General features: G+C 38.0%; 1 long non-coding RNA gene across 1 annotated transcript; it reads left to right on the top strand.

The window, feature by feature from the left end:
* Positions 1-3,148: 3,148 nt before the first annotated feature.
* LOC119191837 lies at positions 3,149-16,327 on the top strand. The gene is made up of 3 exons (XR_005113542.1): positions 3,149-3,390; positions 15,844-15,931; positions 16,292-16,327. It is a non-coding gene; the product is annotated as an uncharacterized LOC119191837 (long non-coding RNA).
* The last annotated feature ends 78 nt before the right edge of the window (positions 16,328-16,405 follow it).

The following is a 16,405-nucleotide window of genomic DNA, read 5'->3' as shown; positions in this document are numbered from 1 at the left end:
TAGCCAACTGTGAGCCCGCTGCGTGAACGCTACGCACCCACGGCTTGTTCGCTGCACGCCCGCCGCGAATTTACAGCGAATTCATTATGCATTTGATATATCAGTGTGATATATCGTATGCCGTCAGTGTGATATATCTAGGGTACAACATCTAGTCTAAGCACTTTTAAGGAGATATATAATATATAAGTATTTGAATCAGTTCAACCTGTAAATTTCTTGGCGCAACATGTGGAAAACATCTTACCTAGATTCAAAGTGGGAAATGTAGTTCTACATAAAGCACCAATATATAATTTATAACAGCTCTCAAAGTGCTTATGTATATGTGTACCGCAAGTTTTTTTTATGTATATTCTTGTCCTCTGTTAAGAGTTTTATCGAGAACTTTAATTCAAACTTGAAACCTTTTGTCCTGCCAGGATTTCCATCTATAACTAGTTGCTTTAGGGACATAATGTAATGGTCCTGAAAAATAATACAATAATTTATTAAAATATAATAAATAATAAATGATGCCATGTATTTATAACACAATACAAATGCAAGGAATTAGTCCATTAGAGATACAGCTCTGATATTTGTTTATTCAATAGTCAAACTAAAATGAGTAAATTAAACCAAGATGACGTAATAACGACAATCTTGTCTACCAACAGATTTTTCATAGTTTAAAATCAAAATGAATATCGCATAATTTTAAGGTATGCAGATTCCCACACGTATTTTAAAAAGACTATTTAAATGAGCAGATTTCGCCATCGCGGTGACTAAGTAAATATTATGTACGATTTTAATGAGTACTATCGATATTATTTTTATAAAAATATAAATGTCATTTACCATCAATCGCACAACCAAGATAACATGAGACATTTTGTCCAAATATTTTATCAGTTCCTTATCGCGTGCAAAACAAATAACAAAGCCCGGGGGTGAATTAGTAAGAAGGCAGCGGTGGTCCGTTTGAATAAGCAAAGTTCTTTAATTATTTAGGAAATCGTAATCGAACTTATCGCACACAAACTGCAATGGGAAATTTGAAAATTTTCAACCGGAATTCAAATTACGGAAACAAGGCGATATTGCCACTTAATGCAATAAATATTTTAACATGCTTATGAGAAAATAGATATGTAATTTATTGGAAACTAGAATAAAATTTAAAAAGTATGCGTTGTTTTGTTTATAATTGTATTAATAAAATGGAAAAATTAAATTAAGATTCAGTTGTCATATTACAACAAAAGAGAACTTTAATATTTTACCATTTAATAACAATCATCAGATATTGTGGCAACTCGTTTGAAATTGTGTCAGACGACTTGCCACAATCTCTGTCATTGTGTCAGTCAATTTTTATCGTATTTCGTTCGGAATTTTCATTAATGCATATTTTTTAATTAATTAAAATAGCCTCTGACATTTGTTTTTATGTTTTTACTTATCTAATTTAATTACGTACATAATTATTTTATAAATAGGGATAAAAGGCATGATTAGTGTTTTGAAAACTTATTTCCAGTGTCATCTAACTGAAAGTATCTTACAACAAAATTAATTTGAGGTTAGACCAAAAACAAATAGAGTGACTGTTTGAGAGTGACATACCCCTGAGGCACACTAGCGGAGTCGTCAACAAAATCAGTAATTATAATGATTTCTTATGTTTACGCGAATGTTAGACATTGTGGCGGTACCATCGATACATACACCGCCATCTTGTCAACATCGCCGGAACTGCAAGAGGATCGATGCAGTGACGCAACTACAGTGATATCACACAGCAATCACGATAGATGGCGACGTCGATCCTGAATCACGCTTGCACAATTTGCGCGACGTGCAGCATATATACCACCTCCGAATAAAAATTGTCGGAGGGCCGCAGCCGGTCAGGCGCAACATCAGCCTTGACTGGAAATCTTCCCCTTCCATAGAGGAACGCAACCATCTGTTCCTCTACAATGAAACTATTTTTCGGATTTTATCGCAGTTCTAATATCTTTTACTTTTTCTCCCGAAGTTTCGAAGACTGCTCCCTTCATGGTCACGGGAGGCACACACTGGACTGTGTATGTACCTAAGGCCGCGGCAAATATCCCTCCGTGCATGGGTTCGCATTCGATCTGAACAAGAAGGTTCTGTAATAGGCAGTTATGTCATTCCACTCGATTACTTATAGATATAATTATATAAATGAAATAGATACGATCAGGTCATGAACGGTAGACACCTAGTAAAGAACAAAGCTGATCACTAGCATTGCACTCCTGTCGTCCTGTGGTATCAGAGGCCTTATATTCTTACATCTTATTTACATTATAAATAACTACGTGTAACACCCATTTTAATTGCTTAGATTTCGATATTAAGGTTATAGCTTAAGGTCCATTTTCATACATTTTGTTTCACCTTTAATCTGGGTAACTAAACAAGTATTGGCAAGTAAAGAATTTAAATTCACGTCTAGTTAGTGATTAGTTCTCGCAGTGGAAAGAAAAACGTAAAATAAATTAATAATGCATGGTTATTTCGTCCTTTAAAATTTCGTCGTATTAAATTTTAAAGGCCGAAATATCCATGCACGTTTTTCTGTCAATACTTGTTTAGTTACCCAGATTAAAGGTGAAACAAAATATGAAATGGACCTTAAGCTATAAACCTTAAGAAGACACGAGTATTCCAAATTTAAATTTATTTAATTTGTATTGAATAACGTGGTGAATGGTGCGACAAATTCCACCTCTGCTTATCGCTTGGAGTATAACCGTGAAGTTACAGATTGCAAATGCCCTTGAACGGGTATGGCGCGGCGTCGGGAACACGGCTAAGTATTTTATCTTTCTTGTAAATTCCGTTTAAAACTTATTTTTCACATTTAATTGGTCAAATAAAGATTTTTTATATTTTGTAATTTTAACATTGGTTTCCCAAGATATAGCCTTCGTCTAGTATGGGGACCCCTGATCATTTTAGTACTTATTTAAATTAATTCTCGTGATAAATTTTATAAAATCTTCAATAATTTTAAGTCGTTGTAAATGTGATTTTATAATAAACAATTTGTATTTTCATTTCATTTTGACTGTACATACGTAAGTTTTATATACTTAACAGTCTTATCACGATTCCCGGCGCTGTGAGAGGTACTCACGGCTGATGGCACAAACTTTGTTTAAACAAATCTAAATATAGTATCAAACCAGACCGTACTGGTGCGTTGTGAGTGAACAGATATTGGAGATGTTACTCGTTTTAAAAGTATTTGTGTGTTCGTGATCATCCGTGTTTTGTGCAGTTAGATTACATCCTGAAGTGGAATTTGCATTATTTCAACTGACGTGTGTAATAAGTGTGATTAGTGGCATACAAGTAGCAGTCTCTACAGTAAGTAATATATTTAACTAAGGGTTTAGTTTACAAAAGTTTAATGATAAGATATAACACAGGCAAAAGATAAAAGTATAGGTAACACATAAACGTGACAGAACATCCTCTACAATCACTAAAACCCTGGTTTGAAAATAGGAGAACTTATGTTACAATATAATTATGATGTCGATTTAGACAAATACATAAGTATATGGCGCCTTTAGAATTTCGGTAATTACACGAAAGTCGATGTTGCATTCGATAGTTTATCACTTTTCAAATGTTGTGGATTATAAAATCAATTTAACGGTTTTTTTGCACTTGCGACATTGTTATTCTAAAGGTGCGATATAAATGAGCATTCTGGAAGTTTTCGCAAGCGCCTCCTCAAAATCATGTGGCAAAATTAGTTTAACAACCAATCAAACGTTTTATAGGCTCCTACGTCATTATTAGCGCAAGTCTCCTACGAATTCTTTATAGTTTCAATTAACAAAATACTTAAGACACCTTTCGCGTAGTAATGTTAATTACTTTATTTACAAATCCACATACATTATGCCCTTTGTCGCGTTGCCTGTTATAATTCTAGTAGCAAAATTTAGTTAGTTGCTAATAATACTAGTTCACTATCAGTTTAGTAAATAAAGCTACATATATCGAATGTTAAACAACATTTCACTAGCACGTTTCCATTTTGTTGAATTCATTTTATTATAAACTGCGCGTCTAACTGCTAATTTAGATAATAATTTTGTGACACACAAAATCAAAGTGTATCTACAAAATAACCCATTAGTTTGTTTATATTTCAGATAAAATCTTTTAAACCTACGATAATTTTATAATGCAGTATATACAATATTATAATTAATTTGAAATTAAATTCAATAACAGTTACTACTCGAAGTACTGAAAAAGTGCCTATTTCATAATCAGAGCAAATGTTATTTATTGCGCAAAATAGTATAGGTATATAATTTACATATATCCATAACTAGCTTTTGCCCGCGGCTCCGCCCGCGTTATAAAGTTTTCAGGCTAAAGTTTTCCGTTATAAATGTAGTAGTTTCCCGGGAGCCTATGTTCTTCCCAGGGTCTCAAACTGTCTCCATACCAAATTTCATCTTAATACGTTGTGTAGTTTTGAGTTTCACATGTTCAGACAGACAGATGCAGCGGGGGACTTTGTTTTATAATATATTTTTTAGAACTTTTAAAGTGGAACAATCCCGTCATACATCATTGTTGCATAACTTTAACCGTTTACGCAGCGCAGGCAACGGAAGCTCTCAACACTTATAAGTTTCCCCGTTTTTGCAACATGTTTCATTACTGCTCCGCTCCTATTGGTCATAGCGTGATGATATATAGCCTATAGCACTCCAGGAACAAAGGGCTATCCAACACAAAAGATTTTTCAGTTAAAGCCGGTAGTTCCTGAGATTAGCCATTACTGCTCCGCTCCTATTGGTCATAGCGTGATGATATATAGCTTATAGCGGTCCACAAATAAAGGGTTATCCAACACAAAACGAATTTTTCAGTTGAAACCGGTAGTTCCTGAGATTAGCCATTACTGCTCCGCTCCTATTGGTCATAGCGTGATGATATATGACTTTAAGCACTCCACAAACAAAGGACTATTCAACCCAAAAGATTTTTCAGTTCGAACTGGTAGTTCCTGAGATTAGCCATTACTGCTCCGCTCCTATTGAATATAGCGTGATGATATATAGCCTATAGCACTCTACGAACAAAGGGCTATCCAACGCAAAAAGAATTTTTCAGTTTGGACCGATAGTTCCTGAGATTAGCCATTACTGCTCCGCTCCTATTGGTCATAGCGTGATGATATATGACTTTGAGCACTCCACAAACAAAAAGGACTATCCAACACAAAAATATTTTTTCAGTTCGAATCGGTAGTTCCTGAGATTAGTCATTACTGCTCCGCTCCTATTGGGTACAGCGTAATGATATATAGCCTATAGCACTCCACGAACAAAGGGCTATCCAACGCAAAAAGATTTTTTCAGTATGGACCGGTAGTTCCTGAGATTAGCCATTACTGCTCCGCTCCTATTGGGTATAGCGTGATGATATGTAGCCTATAGCAATCCACAAACAAAGAGCTATCCAAGGCAAAAATATTTTTTCAGTTTGGACCGGTAGTTCCTGAGATTAACATTACTGCTCCGCTCCTATTGGGTATAGCGTGATGATATATAGCCTATAGCACTCCACGAACAAAGGGCTATCCAACGCAAAAAGAATTTTTCAGTTTGGACCGGTATTTCCTGAGATTAGCCATTACTGCTCCGCTCCTATTGGGTATAGCGTGAAGATATATAGAATATAGCACTCCACGAACAAAGGGCTATCCAACGCAAAAAGAATTTTTCGGTTTGGACCGGCAGTTCCTGAGATTAGCGCGTTCAAACAAACAAACAAACAAACAAACTCTTCAGCTTTATATAATAGTATAGATATGTACTATGTACATATTCGTCTATAGTAATATTGAAACACGTTTAAGTAGTAAACTATGACGTCACGCGGTCGTACATTTTTTTATCTCGCTTATGTTTGCTAAAGTATTACTTAGTTAGTCGCCCGCGTGAAGACCCTTTCTCACTATAAAAGTTCATAAAACACAGCAGCGACTTAGCGCCACCTGTATGACGCTAGTGCCATCTATTTATAAAACCAGACTAAAAACTTCATGATTTCCCCATGGAAGCATGCTACTGGAGTAAAAAGTCTATGTGGTAATCCAAGACATGGCCTAACCCTGTACCAAAAACCGTTCAGCTGTTTCTGCCTTTACTTCTAACAAGCATCCAAACGTCGGAACATTTTGACGAACTTTTGCATTTGTTATAGATGTAAGTATATCGCTACTTATAATAATATTATTATGGCAATGTAGTAGCAGTGGTAGAGGGTGAAATTTTTCAAAAGGTAGCCTGAGGGAAAAATAAAATTGGTTTAGGTAACATGTCGCGATCAATTTAGGGGCTTAAGTATTACGTGACGCAATTTGGGGGGAGGGGGGTCTTGCAAAACGTTACGATACGTTACAGGGGCTATAGAGGGGGGGGGGGGTTTGATTCATACAAAGCGTTATGTAACATTGATTTCTTTTTATTTTAAAAGAATAACGAAGGTATTTTAGCGACTTTCCGGTATTTTTCGTAAAATAATTGCGAATATTAGAAAAGTAATTTAACTTTAGAGTTACATAACTTTTGGAGGGGGGGGGTGGGGCGTCAGCGTACAGGAAAACCACCCCTTAACAGGAAACAAAAACTAAGACAGATGTAAATAAAATTAAAAGGGAAGCCGGTAGGAATAGGGCTGTATGGACGGTTCGCTACTCATGGGTAGGGCCTAGTGACGAGCACCCAACACGTGGCAAGTACAAAATAGCGTGTTGTCCCCGCCCATTTACGCACACAATGACACAGAGCGTCGGTGCGCTGCCGTCGGCTGCGGCTGTGGCTGACAAATTGTGATTGTATGTACGAACGCAAGGAAAGCAGCTCTACGCCGGACTCTACACAGTACTTACTAGTGCTCAATTCAATTTAAATCAGACAAATCTTCTCCCATACTATTTACCAGGGTTGGGCAATATGTAATTAGATTAAAATTAACGATTACGATTACAAATTTAATTCTAAAAGTTATCTCAAAATTCGATTAACGATTACAATTTTATTATATAATTTATAATTGGATTAACTATTATATTTTTGTAATCCTGATTGGTTAATATTACTTTTTTATTATACATTTAAAGAAAGTTAAATAAACTAAGAAATTGTACATAACATACATTTAGGTTTTTTATTTTAGTACGTAATCAGATTTTCAACAACATTTTTAGTTAAAATAGACTCAGGAAACGCTACAATTCAGTTTTTGGGCGATATACTTACTTACATTAACTTTAAATTCGATTTTGGAGCAACTCTCTTTTCAAACACGAACAGTGAAACGCACTTACAGAAGTTATCACGTTACTACGATTAGTAATTTTAGTAATCTCGATTGACGATTGATTGCAATTACTGTGAACATAATCGGATTACAGATAATTACAACAGTATTTCATTTCGCCGTACACTGGTATACGTACCGGTCTATATAGGTTCGTAGAAAGCTACTCAATTATGTAAACAACAAAATTCAAAAGCTTGCAGGCCAGAAGGTAATACATCCCTTACCAGTTTCAAACAAATTTTCACTAAAAAAATAAACTGTAATAAATACGTAGCGCAATGAATTCATCAAAGGTATGTGTACTGTATTATACTATGGCCTAAAACTTTATTCCGATTGCTTACACTGTCCTTCGAAACATTTATAGTGTAGGTAGTAGGTACTCACCAAATATTTTCCAGCTCTTTGAGGTCGTGGCCGCTGCTTCACGGCGGCGTTTCGTCGCGCACACGGCTTCGTGATCACGATGTTGGGCGGCGCGCGCGCCGGCCGCACACTCTTTACGTTTCTATTTCTTTTTTTATGCGTTTCATCCACAATATAAAAGCTCATATCCGGTCGAGCCATTTTAAACTAATTAATTATAATTACCTAATTAAAATTAAAAATATTTTCGGTATCGCAACTGATTCCTATTGAAGTCCTCTGTGTGAATCAGGGCTCTCATATATGTATCTGTATTTATAGGGGGTTAAGGAGCAACAACAATACGTAAAAGCATATCTAATCGGATCGGAAGCGATAGCGTCACGCGGGGCTACGGCCCAGACGGTCCATCGTTGCATCACCTTGCATAAACGTGTTACCGTGGTTCTGAAGTCCTAATGCCAATTCTAGACACACACTCACGTGTTTCAGCTACAAAATGTTCGTGTTCGGCCACAATGTGTAATTATTTGCACCAGTATGACTAGACGTGTTGGGGGTAGATCGTAGGCGCCGCGCTTGCGTATATGAAAATTAAAATACAAATTACTGCGCAGCACTGCATTTTTCCTTGTTATTTATATTTTGATGTATGTTACTTTAATGATTAATATCTAATAAAGGTACACATGTATGTATTCAGGCATGTCGTAGACGAACGTGCCACCAGGAGCTACCGATAAGCAGAGTTAGGCAAAAAGTAATTGTATTACAAAATAACGAATAGAAAATATAATTATAATTTATTAAAAAAAAAAAACAAATTCAATTTAATTTAAACTTTCGGAAAACTTTCAAAACGAGATTTTAGGCTATATTCTTACACTTTTAATTATATTTTTAAAACAATCCGTTTTAAAACATAAACTAACGTGGAATACAGTCGCAGAAGTGATTGTGATTACTAATTAATGTAATCAAGATTAACGTTTACAATTGATATTTAAGTAATTGGAATATTCTTAATCCGAATGAGGTACGAATCGAAATACAAAAGTGATAGTTTACTTCTACACTGGATCCATAACTATTCTCCTGTGTAGCACTTAGTATTTTTAAACTTAGGATGCCTGCCAAATGACTATACTGGCTACAATACCTTCCAGAGACAGCGGTGCTTTACCTGCCGAGCGAAACATGTACCACAACACCTTATGGGGCTACACTTACAGAGCCTGCACACACATAACATTTGCATTTACATTTACTTGTGGTAGGGTATATTTTATATATGCCCAGATAGCAAAAACCGATCATAAGGTGTTAAATCCCGCTATAGTGGCCCATGTAAGAGTGTGGCGTTCCGAGATCAACCTGTGTGTATCTAGTTCCGACAGGCCGGCATAATTGATTCGCCTGTGGCGGGGGACTCATTTTTCGTCAGTTGACATTCAATTGACACTAAGTAATCCACTTACTATCAGGTGCAGTGGGATTCCACCACGGTATCCCCTGCCTGTCGTAGAGGCGACTAATAGGGGGTACACGAAGGGGTCGTCGGCGGGCAACAGGGGCTGTCCGCCCTGCATATTTTGTGCATCCTTGCATATTTTTCGGTTGACCCCGGGATGGACGGCGTGTTGTTGGCCTCATACTGCCGTAGACGCCGAGGAAGCGTCCTTTAGTGCGCAGGGGGCTTCTGAGCGCCCCATAGGAGACGGGCCGCAAGGCGGCACCGCGCAGGACGGCTGCGGTCGTAGACTTAGACACTACAACGTCAGAGGAAGCCCGCAGCCGTCCCAAATGCGCCGAAGAGGGCCACCGCGGAGTTTTAGCCCGTAGGCCGTGCGTAGGTTAAGTTGTACATATGGTTAGGAACTCGGCCCGGCGGTCGCTCGAAGGTCACCATCAAATCCGGGCGGCTCAACGTCGGGCCGTAAGGCATGGTTACCCAGCATAACCGCTCAGTCGCCCCCGCGAAGGCTGGGCGGTAGTAATAAGGTACTTAATCCGCGAAACCAAAAAGGTGCAGTGGGATCACATTGCCGTGGCCGTTTAAAAACAAAATAGCCACAGAGCGGGGCATTATGTATGTATGTATATGCACGTGCAAGTACGATACACCTTACGGATCACAATACTTAGAAATGTTAATGGCTCCGATCCTAAAAATGCAGTGACGCCCTTAAACGAGGCGAAGACTCGTCCCCGATTTTATGTTTTTCAATAAGAAACATTGCATTGTTAGTTTTTACAAGGTGGTGAACTAAACAAAAAAATAGCAAGTTAATTTTGAGTGTTAGATAAGGGTCCACAGGTCCCTTGGCCTCAGGGGCCCCGGTGCTCTTTACTACCTAACCAAACGGTATCTACGCCCTGGCCTCATGAACTGTTCACAGAGCACAATTTTACAACGCTCACGGCGCGGCACGACGGCATATAGAGGCGTGGCCTCTGTTATTAGCTTAAATTGTACCGTCACCACTCACGGCTCACGCCGCCATGCACGTGCCCAACGCTACTTCAAGCTTCGAAGATTTCATGAGACTAATCACCTTATCGATTAAGATTTTTGGCATTATGATTGAATAGCTGTAGGGTATAAGTGTATAGTATTAGTGTTATAGTCCAAACGGCCGTCCGATCGAGCACATTAGCGTCTTATGTCCGTAGAATGACGCAATTAAGGTGCGCAAATACACATTCACGCCTTTTAACCCCGAAAGGATACGCAGAAGGCCAATTAGTGTAGTCACTTTTCGCCATGTCTATTCTGTCCCATGATTTGATAGACGACCTATAGTGGCATCAAACACAAATACCACACCCAGGGTTTGTAGGCCCGAGGTTTGGATTTTTATATATAGTATCCTATATAGTATATACTTCAGTTTATCGCGGCAAATTAATCATGAAATACATAAGCAATAAGATAAATTTGATGTCCACAATACTTTTCCCCTACAACGTAACAAAACACTTGGCAACTTGACATTACGACCGAGATTTCTCATATCGGTTTGGAGAAAAATATTAATTTAATCCTGTTACTTATAAACAGTAGAATTGAAATTCAATGTTTTTATGAAACGTATGTAACTATTCAGTTAATGACATACAATAAATCAACAGTGAAAAATACGAAAGCTGCTTTTTAATGCTACACGAAATGTTTCATACGTATAATATGTATGTTTCGAAAAACAGTAAATTAAATTCCACAGTGTATTAGTCATAAAAGTGAACTTCATTGTTTCTAAATGATCTGAGTGCTTTGAGTTATTTTACAGTGATTTCAGCGTGCGCGAAGTCAGTGCACATCGTTGCAAGATTAAACAAATGTAGCGGGACTCAAGATTACGTAATCATAAAGACAGCGATATTATATTAATATTGAGTCATATTCAGTTGCGGTTACATCTTGTGTACTTACAACCTTTGCTAATATTATAAACTGATATTTCTAAACCTAGAATTTGGATGAAAATTTTCATACAGATAGACCGTATACTGGATTAACATTATACCTAACTGCAGCTACTTATCCGGAAACACACTAGGGTACTTATAGGTACTGGAACTACGACTTTCCACGTGGTCCTGATCGCGTATCATTGTTTTATTCAACTTGTTTCGGTCTCACCCATCTGCACTTTTTAAATGGCTGATAGCTAAAGGCGTAACTTTTACTGAGCCGCGACAGTTGCAAAGACATTTTGTTTTAAAAGTAAAGGTAATTTCTAAGTAGGTACAAGTAAGTAAAACCACTAAGGTAACGGTTAGCGATATAGACCACTTACCCACACATAGAATGGGCGAGAGTACATACAAAGAGTAAAATCAACCAGGAAACCATTGTTTTGTTAATTAGCTTTATCTGCAATAAATTGCAATCATTTCTCGTAACGCGATCGGTGTTTAGCTGATTCGCCCGCCAGCGCACGCCCAGAGGCGCGGCGCGGATTCACGCAGAATTATACTGAGTTTACTCGTAGCTTTGTACGTCACTGTAGCAATCCACAGCACCATCTATTAAAAATCCGATTTGAAGAACAGGAACAAATTACTATATTGTGTTTATCTGGGACATGTCTATCCGTTTGTCGAATTTCATCCAAATCCGTTCAGCGGTTTCTGCGTATTTCTATCGAATAGAAACATTCACATTTATAATATTAACAAGTTTTTGTGTATGAATACTCGTTATAATATCAGATACATACAGAAAGCTCGGCGTGTTATAGCTATGACGTAACGTGAATCACGCGGCGCATGCCTACTGTGACACATAACCACCATGGCACCAACATGCAAGCACTGTTGTATTCCAATTGATGGATATTGTGACCTTCTTTAATTGCCATTATCCCATGAATGCTAATGTTATTGACGAACGTAATGCAGATTATGTAATATGTACTACACACCTCTCAGTCGTACAGGTCAGTGGTCACACGTCTCCAGCAGCGGTCTGAATATATCACAAAACAAACCCCTACAGTGTTGGCATATCTTTTAAGTTATTGTGCTTGTACAGTTTTATAACAACTTTCCCACTTCCCACTGAGATCAAATCTTAAAATATGGTTAAAATGCAATCTAGTTGTGCAATATATCGTTACGAAACCTTGGAATGCTAAGACTAATGTTTTCTATACAGCGGCGGCCAACTCGGTTGTTTATACTTATAGCATTCTTTTTAATTGAGGAACCAAACTACTAAACCAATTCAGAAAAAATATTATGGGACTAATTTGGAAGTAAATTGTTTCAGATAAAAAAATATTTTTCCAAATCGGTTAATAAACTACTGAGTTCCGAGATAAAAGATATTTTTAAAAATACGCGTCGAATTGAGATTGTTTTTAATAAATTATTTATTAGCCTCAATAACCCGGTATGGGCAAGCCCCACCTAAAATAGGTATTTTTATGAATTCATAATAATATCATACATATATATAGCGGCGATAGCTTAGTTGGGTGTGGATCGCTCTGTCGAGTCGAATGTCCGCAGATTGAAATCCCAAGGACACACACCTCTCACTTTTCTAAACTTATGTGTGTATTCTTTGTGAATTGCCGCTTGCTTTAACGGTGAAGGAAAAAAAACATCGTGAGGAAACCTGCAAACCTCAGAAATTCTCTATAGGAATGTGTGAAGTCTACCAATCCGCACTAGGCCAGCGTGAACTAAGGCCTAATCCCTCTCAGTAGTAGAAGAGGTCCGTGCCCAACAGTAGGATGGTATATAATACAAGGCAGATATTATTATTATAATATAATATGTATTTTAATCCTAAAATATTACGGACTTGGCGAGTACTCTGCATGAAGGGGCTAAAGATCTCTCCGAAACGCGATCAAACTTTATTGGTGAGTATTACGCTGTGGGACACTAACTGCCCGCAATGTAGTCTATCTCGAAGCCGCTTCATTATTCTAGTAATAGCAGTACTCGTCACAGCTTTCAAGGCTTGTTTAATCACCTTTTGCGACAGGCAAGGGATACCGTGGCGGCATTTTCAAGATGTCCCGATCCACTGGGCTCATCCCCCATCATCCTAACTACGGGCCAGTGCCTTAAGGTGGTAGCTCAAGGTCCATTTTCATACATTTTGTTTCGGCTTTAATCTGGGTAACTAAACAAGTATTGGCAAGTAATTTCGTCTAGTTAGTGATTAGTTCTCGCAGTTGAAAGAAAATGTAAAAATAATTAATAATCATGGATATTTCTGCCTTTAAAATTTCGTCATAGAATTTGCCGAATATCCATGATTGCAATACATTCAACTTCACGAAATCTAACTAGGCGTGAGTACCATGCAGCACAATTAGATGCTACTTCAATAACCTTAACAAAATGCAAACGCAATAATTTGCAATATTGCAGATGTCTACGCGTGGCTCTACCATGCGGCCAACGCTCTTCTCATCACGCGGTTGTATAAAAAAATACACGTTTTAGCTTTCAACGCGAACTTAATAATTCAAATACGTAAAGATGTACCCAATTATTATTGGCATAAGGTACAATGAGGTTTACTAGTTTTATAAACCAAGCAATGGAGACATGCCACCGCGCCAGTTAGAGCGGAGATGCAGACTTGGAAAACGTAGAGTTCAGCTGTAGTAGGGCGCGATGCACAGCGACCAATCACAGCGATGCGGAGGTGTGGTGGAGGGCGCGGCGCCGCGGCATATTCGGCGCGTGCGGCGCGATGACTATCAGTCATTACAGTGTCTGCTCAACCAAAAGACAGTCGCATTCCGATAACATTTAATTAAACTATTGTTTCATTAACCCATTGACACATTTTAAAACCAAATAATGGCGGGACTGCAATCAAGTTTCGAATTTGTGAATGAAATTCCTAAAAAGTGAATAAAACCAGAAAATCGCGCCCGGCGCGCGTGTTCGCGCCTAAATTTGTAGTCTCAAAAGAGTGCACGACAAAACGCTAGAAGACAGCTTAGTAGTGCCGGGAAACATCTGGTGAGTAACTATAACGCCATACCTATATTATTTAATTCAACAATTATTCAAAAGGTTTGCAAAATAGTGCATAAAAGTGTAAGTTAGCGCTGAGCACAAATATTCTACTTAGGTAATTCTAGATGCGGTGAACCATGCAATATTTGAACAGAGTTACATTTTTAATTGCTTCATCTGTTTTACTGTAATTTTATTGATTAGATATGATTAGATTTTATTGATTAGAGTTACGCAAAAATATTTAAATAAATTAATCAATAAGTTTCTTGCATTACCTTTATTATCTTACGTATAATTTTCTGTATTATAATCGTATTATATGAGTATTACTTGAGAATTACCATAAAAATAAGTTTACACCCTCACATGTTTGTGCGGTGTGCTCCAGATACTGGGTTCGATGATGGCCCATATCGTGTATGACAGTAGGTCTACAATAAGTAGACAGTAAAGAGTTTCAAGGCCGTCCTGTGTCGATCGGTAATTTATTGCCGACACGACACACCCTCCATAGTTCCAGGACCGTCTGTTTGACCGTTATCAGTTGTGTGCTCGAGCCACGATGAAGTCGCTTAGTTCATAAACAAGAGTGCGTCTTTGCACTATTAGCAATTTCATGCGTCGATTGAATTTGCAGTTTACGTAAAGCAGGCGCTAAGGAGAAAAGCCTCTGTGTAAGCTACATTATTTATTTATAGAACAGGATGGCACATGTGCATCACTTTATGTTAAGTGTCCTTCACCATCCACAAACACACGTCATAAGAGAAGAATCACTACTAGTTTTGAGGCTTTAATAATCCATCCTAAGTTAACTCTTAATTATAGCGGGAAAAATGAAAATATTGCAAATGGCCGCCCCGCCCACTTTGCTATGCGATATTGATCAGGCGCACCGCGCTTGCAATAAAGTGCACGATCACAATACACTCTGATGCTTGTATTTTATTAACACGAATTATTATGACTTATGAATTTGGTATTTTATAATATTGTTATGATCCGATAGATTTTCAGCGGTAGTTGATTTTAGCATTAAAAGTATATTGTTTTACATTTTCGTAGTAACTTGTTATTCTCATGACGAGGTTTCCGACTTACTAGTAAATTAGCATAGGGTATAGCGTGCAGCCATTCAATAGTAAGAAATATTAAAATAAAAAAATTACATACTTATTATATTAAAAGCGAAAATTATTTCTTGTACTTACATTCACGACTGAAGCGCTGCATCTGTAATCCGCGCACGCTGTGACTAAAGCACGGCGCGGCGCGGCGCCTCGTTTTAAGGAAAATTGTATATTAATTATAAAATATTACAATAAGATAGTTATTTTTTCTTTTAAATATGAGAAAGACGTGGTATCCCCGAGGCTCTTTAAGCAAGCAGTACCCGACACGGAGCCACCTTTGGCGACGAGGGCGCAGCAGTACCTAGGCGCCTTCGCCACAATGTTCCATGAGACCAATTTCTGAATTTAGGCAGATTATGTAATCAATAAGCCACGTTTTACGTCGGCAACGGATTTAGACGTGCTAAGGAGATAATACATAATATGTATTTATTGCCTAATCAATGTTATACTTTTGTTTTTATAGTCGAATTTGCCCAGAGTCCACGGCCACAACTCAAAGATACCACGACTGGTGAAGGCAAACAATGAAAAGCAACAACCATTATCCGATGGTAAGTAAGTTTACTTGAGATTAAGGGTATTTCTTAACACTCAGGGTACACAGGTATGTTACCTTATGGTAAGTGGGTGCCTATAATAATATACATGGCCTCCGAGATGTGTCAGAGGTCAACCTATAACGGTCACAGTTCTTACAATGTCGACTGCCACTAGACCTACATGGCAACAATTTTTTATTTATGTTGAATGATGAGCCGAGCATGCTGCTCGCCTGATGGTAAGAATACGACCGCTCTCCCAAAAAACACTACCATCTACCATCTACATCGCCACGTGATTTTTAACCTATGGCAGCACTCACTGAATCTTTGTCAAATCTAAAGCTAATATGTTATGAAATATTTCCCCAGAGCCTGAGGCCGACGAGTTTGCCGGAGACGTGGAGGCCGACAGCGCCGCGGACTCCGGCACCGACGTCGGACTCCTGGACGACAATGACGGCCCGCATGGTAACACAAATTACC

This window comes from Manduca sexta, unplaced genomic scaffold, assembly GCF_014839805.1.
Source record: "Manduca sexta isolate Smith_Timp_Sample1 unplaced genomic scaffold, JHU_Msex_v1.0 HiC_scaffold_198, whole genome shotgun sequence".
Taxonomy (NCBI): domain Eukaryota; kingdom Metazoa; phylum Arthropoda; class Insecta; order Lepidoptera; family Sphingidae; genus Manduca; species Manduca sexta.
This window is presented reverse-complemented; position numbering and strand designations above follow the sequence as displayed.